General features: G+C 43.8%; 1 protein-coding gene across 1 annotated transcript in view; it reads right to left on the reverse strand.

Annotated features, from left to right (window-relative positions):
- hivep3a (HIVEP zinc finger 3a) overlaps nucleotides 1-6,537 on the reverse strand; it is a 31,372-nt gene that overhangs the window by 18,504 nt on the left and 6,331 nt on the right. The gene's annotated exons all lie outside the window — the stretch shown is intronic.

Here is a 6,537-nt window from a genome sequence, read left to right on the forward strand (position 1 = left end):
GGGGGGGGGGGGGGGTTACTTCATATTTTTAAAAACACAGTTTCCCCATTCAGGTCCCACTTTCCAGCATATAGGTGGAGAGCTAGTGCTGCTGCATTCTGAGAAAACCCCTAAAAAACATTTAAGGACCCGCATGGAGAGAAACAGAGGGCACAGGGATCCAGCTTTTAAGAGCAGCTCTGGAGAATGTCCACGCACACACACACACACACACCACACAGCACAGCATCCACGCTCCTGCCAGGGGTCCGGCTGAAACGAGTCCAAGCAGCTCTGACATCACTCCCCGCTCTTTTATGCCATGGGCCCCCCCCCCCCCCCCCTCCCCTCCGTCCCTCCGCCAACTGACTTTTTTCAGGCTAAAAGCTTGCAGACATGTGCAGCTTTGAGGGAATACCAGCCGGTGGGATGAAGGCAGGCGGTCAGCCACTCATCTGGAAAAAAAACGGAGAAGCTGAGAGGGGAATGGAAGAGAGCCCAGGGCGTCCGTCCTGCACCGGGCAACAGAGAGTCCTTGTGAGGAGGGCTCCAAATATTCTAAAAAAGTGGTACGTGAAGGACCTGTGGTACTGACATTTCTGGGTTAAGGCTGCTGATAAAACAATTTTATTTCATCATTATAGACCCCAACAGTCACCTCTAAAGCCGTTCCTTTAAATACTACGGGGGGGCTGCTGCAGGGCTGATGAGGGAAAGTGGAAACAGGTGAACAGGGAAGGTGAGGAGATGGGACGGACAGAGAGGAAGAACGAGAGACTTCCTCTGCAATGGATAATGGCCCCCGACTGGACAATAATAAACTGTTTGTGTCAATGAACCAACTCCTACTATTTACATAGCAGTAGTGGATGGAAACGCACATTTACTTTTGCCAATTTTCTGGAATGCCAGACTAGCTTCTTTTAGCGATCACAGCAAGCAAGAAGACAAAGTGTTATCATGCATATCAGCAGCTCTTGCTGGTTTATCACTGAAGAAATTACCCCAAAACGTTCTCCATTGTCAACCACAACTGCACTTCCTGTGTGTTAGCAGTGTACAATAGTTTCCCCCACAAAGAATCTTGTTTTTGTACTGTACTTCTCACCCTCAGTGGTAGAAATCCTCCCACATTGGATTTGACTGAAGTCGGACTTTTTTAGTCCCGCTATACCGAGTTAGGCCGACACCGGGTATTAATCTGATACCAGTGTGTATTTAATAATAAGCAATAAGCTGTATGTGTCACTGTGTGGAAGGGACTGGGATCATTCTTTTACCTGCAAGGCAACATTCTCAAACATTGCTTTACTAATATTGCAAAACAAAACTTAACAAATGAATAAATAGTAATAAATGTAATGAATCAGTATTTAGTCAAATCATGACATGCGATACCAATATCGGCCCACTGTCACCGATACCGTATCTGGCTAACTGAGTGAGCATCTCACCGATATCGAGGACATTTTAGTTATTTTAAATTTAATTAATTTTTTTACAAATAAGAACATAAACACTTTGCCGTTTATGAAAAATGATGTTTATAGAGGCATCTGCTGAAAATAAAGGTAGTTTTTTTGCTTTCAACATATTTTGGTTTGTTGTCGTATTATTTGAGCACGGCACGGAGACTAATGTTGGCTCAGTAAATCGGTCGTATACTCCACTTGTCAGCCCGTTGTGGAGGTGACAGAGCTGCCAGTGTTGAGCTGCAGCTGGCACTCGTCTGGACGGGCTTGTCACAGTGTGAACATCGCGCCACCAAACACATTTCCTCTACAGGAGTATTTCTTTTTGTTTTCCGAATGTAGGACAAAGGAAGGGAAGGAAGGAAACAAAAAAACAAAAAAGATAAGGTCTCACAACACTGTCCTCTTTCTGCTGAACAGAACACGGTGAATTCATGTTATACCTCAAGCTATACACAACACACGAACATCTAGCAGTGGCTGAGTAGAAATGAGGCTATTTTTAAAAGATGCAGATGTAGAGGATAAACCTTCCGCTAATTTATGTTCAGCCACCATTTTATTTGCAGAGTATAGCGTTCATCCTGCTTTCTAAGGCTGACGTGCGCCGGTGGTGGAGAAGAAAGATCACACTTGTGCTTTGCTGGAATTGAAAGACGTTTTGTACATAGCAACATGACAAAAGCATGTGCGTATGGAAGAATCACCATTTATGAATGCTCACACTTATAGAGCAGCTCAAAGCACTTTAACCCCTCAACACAACCCTTCAAGTAGGGGGTGGGGGGGGGGGGGATCAGGCGGTTGGTGCCTCCGGCTGGATGAAGAAACTAAATACATAAACATGCTGGTGTGCTTTATGTCTTACTACTCATACAATGCTGTTAGATGCTCAAGACGGGCATCAAGGCTATGTTTTAAGTTTTGTGTGTCTGAGTAAATAGCGTCTCAAACAGAAAGCCTGTGTTGCAGACTTTACCATACACTGTGTTGACAAAATCAAGATGCATTTTCACATTTTTGAAAAAGTATAAAAGTGTTTATTCACGATCGGATGATGACATCCTCTGAATCTGCAAGTCATACTGAATCTTAAAATACGTGTATCATGTCTGTGTGTTCATATTTGACCGAGTCGCGAGAAGAAGTAGCTGAAGTGCCTCCATGAGCCGTTTATATCACAACCCCAACTGCTGTGGGTCAAATCACAGAGTTCGACTACAACTAACTTCCTGTTAGCACAACCAAAACCAAAACAGTAAAGCTGCAGGCCATGAAACCAGAACAATGAGCAGGGATGTACTTTAGTAACTGCACGTTACTTGTAGTCATTGTATCCATTGTTAACATAAAAAGAAAAACCGCCAACCAGTCGTGTTGCAGTTTACATCCATGTCCGTCCAAAATGTCATCACTACAAATTGTCGTAATAAGAATTCTTGAGTTACGGCTAAAAACGTATTTTGAGCGGTCACAAAGCCCTTTGATCACCAAATTCTAATCAGTTCAATCGTGAGTGCAAGTGGACATTTGCGCCAAATTTGAAGACATGTCCTCAATGCGTTCCTGAGATATTACAAGAATGGACAGGACGGACAGGCATCCCCCGAAAACATGATGCTAGCCACGGCTAAAGCCGACGCAAAGGCATAGAAATATCAATTCGATTTAAAGTAGGTTAGCAGATTATGTTCAAAGAAGTTTCACTGCAGAGTTCAGAGATTAAGTTGAGCAAAGTCTCTGCTTAAACGTCTGCCACCTGTAGTGAGGGGAGAACACAGTGACTGGTCAATACTGGCCGATACTGGCAGACGCGCATATATATCGGCCCGACTCTGGTTGGTTTGCGGTGGAGTGTCAGCAGCGACGTCCAAGCTCAGGACGGTGCCGGCTCCATCCTACAGTGCCACAGAGGGAGTTTCTGGGCACAGGGCCATCTTGTCAAGAGGAGAGAGAAGGGTCCTCCTCAGCATCCCAGTTCACCAGGACTTCACGTACACCACCGAGACAGCAGAATCCTACAGTACAGGGAGATCTTTACCGAGTCAGCCTGTGGTGGTTAATGACCACGGAAATGCATTATTAAGATGAGGGACGCCATGTTTGAGGATGTGTCTGAAGCAGAGGGCCTTTCTCATGTACAGAGTGTCTACCTGGCTACAGGAATAAGAGTGTGTCTGGATCTAGAAGGCTGGAGTATGTGTGTGTGTAAACCCAGCCAATACCGACCGACAAAGCACCAGAACCACTGGTCCCCTTGCCTCCCTCCAGACGCCACAGATGGACCAGAGAACAAAAAAATAAGAAATAAATAGGCTCCGCTTGCTGGACGACTTCCCCAACAGAAGACCATGTTGACAGATGCTGTGCAGAGCTCAGCTGTGGTGGGTGGTGCTGGTTCAAACCCTGCTACCAAATGTTCCAATAACATACTTAATCCATGCATGTACAACTGTACCTTTATGGACCAAAGAGGCCTGTATGTGTACTCAAGGTGCAATAATAAAGATTTGTACTGTGTGCCATGGCACTGTGACCATAATACACCCACCACGGCACTCCCAATTCTACACGCCGTTGCTTCAAAATACATGTGTCAAGTACTTTATTACGTTTTTTATGAGTTGAGGATGTTGAGGATGAATTGAGGACACTGACTTCAGGAGGGTTGAAAGTATTTTTCGGGGCGTTACGGGACAGTGGTGGTAAAAGTTAGTCTGGAGCCTCGCTGTAAACCATAATTATAATTATTTTTTAAAACAGGAAATCAGCCAAGAAAGTTGTAATCGCTGCATTAAAGCAGTGAAATACTGAAAATATACATATATTGATGCTTTTTGACAAAATATATGTTATTGTATGTATTTAATATGTCTAAGGATCACAAATAAACATTGATAACTGCTCTGTTATCCTTATCTAAGTGTACGGGTAGCTGATGTGCAGCATGGACCACCAAAGATTTAAGGAATCCCAGTTTCAGACTGATCTGCCCGGGTGGTCCACCGGCAACGACCTATTTTGGGCGAGAAAGAACCTTCCTACAGGCTGCTGGAGGCTGTGCCAGACACCGGCTGATGTTTCTGCACTGCCTTGGTCAGCACTGCAGGGTGATAAAAGCTCATACTTCATTTAAAATACAAACTATACTGTACGCGTGACTTCCAAATAGTGACAGTTTACAACAATCGTTGCAACTTTTAAAGCCAGAGCATCTAGATGCTTTCACCTCTTTGAACTTCACTAAACCCAATGTGGTAAACCAAGGGTAATTACTCTATAAATAAAAACTGTGTTATATTGATATATATATCTATATATATTGATATATATATCTATATATATAGATATATATATTATATATATCTATATATATAGATATATATATACACACAGACAGAGACTCACTGACAACAGGTTAATTTACTGAAAGGTGTGGAACGCGTATATTTAGAGCAGCAGCACTCCAAATCAGGGACAAGGAGAGAGGCACAAAGAAGCGTAGAATGGCCGGCGTTGTGCAAGCTAGAGAAAACAAGTTGGGAATATTTAGAGGAAAAGCTAAATATAGGACGGATGACCAGCATCTTGCTATATTTGTCCCCCACGTCTAAAGTTGGGCTGTTGCTGCGAGTGTTTGTGGTTTCAGGGAGTGAGCGTGGGTTTCGGTATGAGGCCGCTGACTGAAACCGTGACACTGTTTGCAGACACTCATCACCACCGTGATGACAGAGGCAGACTGCTGAAGGCTCCGCCTGCAGCCACATGAACAGCGTCTCAGAAGACTGTGTGAATCAACCCTTCTGGACAATCAAACATTTTGCATGTTGATCCACTTTAAAATGAAAGAGGTATTGGTTTGTTTTATAAGGAAAAACAGCAACAACAATCAAACAGCCACGATTAGTCGATTAACCAAACAGAATTGCTAAACATGTATTAGTTCCAGCTTATTCAAATGTGACTATTTGCTGCTTTTCACAACTTTTTTCTGACATCTTGTGAACCCAAAAGCAGCAGCGCCAAGTTGTAATATTAACAAACTTACCTCAAGATACTCGGAGAATGTCAAAGATGTGAAACCAAAGAACCTTTCAAATTAGTTTTATACTTTTGCTAATAATATAATTTCTCAGTTTTTGGTACCGATTGAATTCCTTACTTTACGAAATATCAACGAGAAAGTCGGCCACATTTGCACGTCAACAGGTTGAGACGCTGGCTGAGGTTGAGATAAAGATGCTTAAATCTAAAATCCCTGCCAGTGAGAGTCCATCAGTGCATAAAAAAACAACCAGGGAGAAAAGTAGAACCAGGAAGCTAATGGATGGCCGATAATAACCACATGCAAAGTCTTCACAGGAGCTTGAACGCTCTGCATGATGTTATATAACTCAGATGGATCAATACTGACGCTGCTGAGCCTGATGTATCTGGCCGGGCTGTGTGCACTGGGTTAAGCAGGATACAGAGTAAAAAAAAAAAACACACACAGTACATCCCAACCTGCTTTTATTCCAAGCAACCAAAATAAAACGCAAATACAATGAGCAAACCCCCCCCCCCCCCCACCCACAAGCTGTAAATGCGAACCAATCTGCTTGGATATCAAGGTGATGTAATGCAGGGAGAGAGCAGCCATATGCTCTCTTATTTCACCAACAGTGAATCAACAGACAGTCCGTGTGCCAAAGAGGCTCTGCGTGTCCAAGAAGCTAAATCTAACAAACAGAGAGACGCTGGTGTGATATTCTGACACACGCTCACGATGCAAAGAGACAATACTTAGGTCTACCTGTAGGAACCAGCTGAGTCAGCAGTATAGCTATCTACCGCTGCTGCCGTCTCTATCGGGATAATGGACAACAGACCTACTGTGGGACACATACAGGAACATAGACACAACTGATGTTACATAAGAAAAGAGCCCGCGGTGTAGAAGCACATATCCTCTCTGCTCAGAGACCTGGATCCACGATGACAATGTCAACAGGAGTAAGCAGAGGACAGGACAGAGGACAGGACAGAGGACAGAGGATAGGACAGAGGACAGGACAGAGGATAGGATAGAGGACAGGAGAGAGGA

Source organism: Anarrhichthys ocellatus, unplaced genomic scaffold (genome assembly GCF_004355925.1).
Source record: "Anarrhichthys ocellatus isolate YVR2014 unplaced genomic scaffold, GSC_Weel_1.0 scaffold14, whole genome shotgun sequence".
NCBI lineage: Eukaryota > Metazoa > Chordata > Actinopteri > Perciformes > Anarhichadidae > Anarrhichthys > Anarrhichthys ocellatus.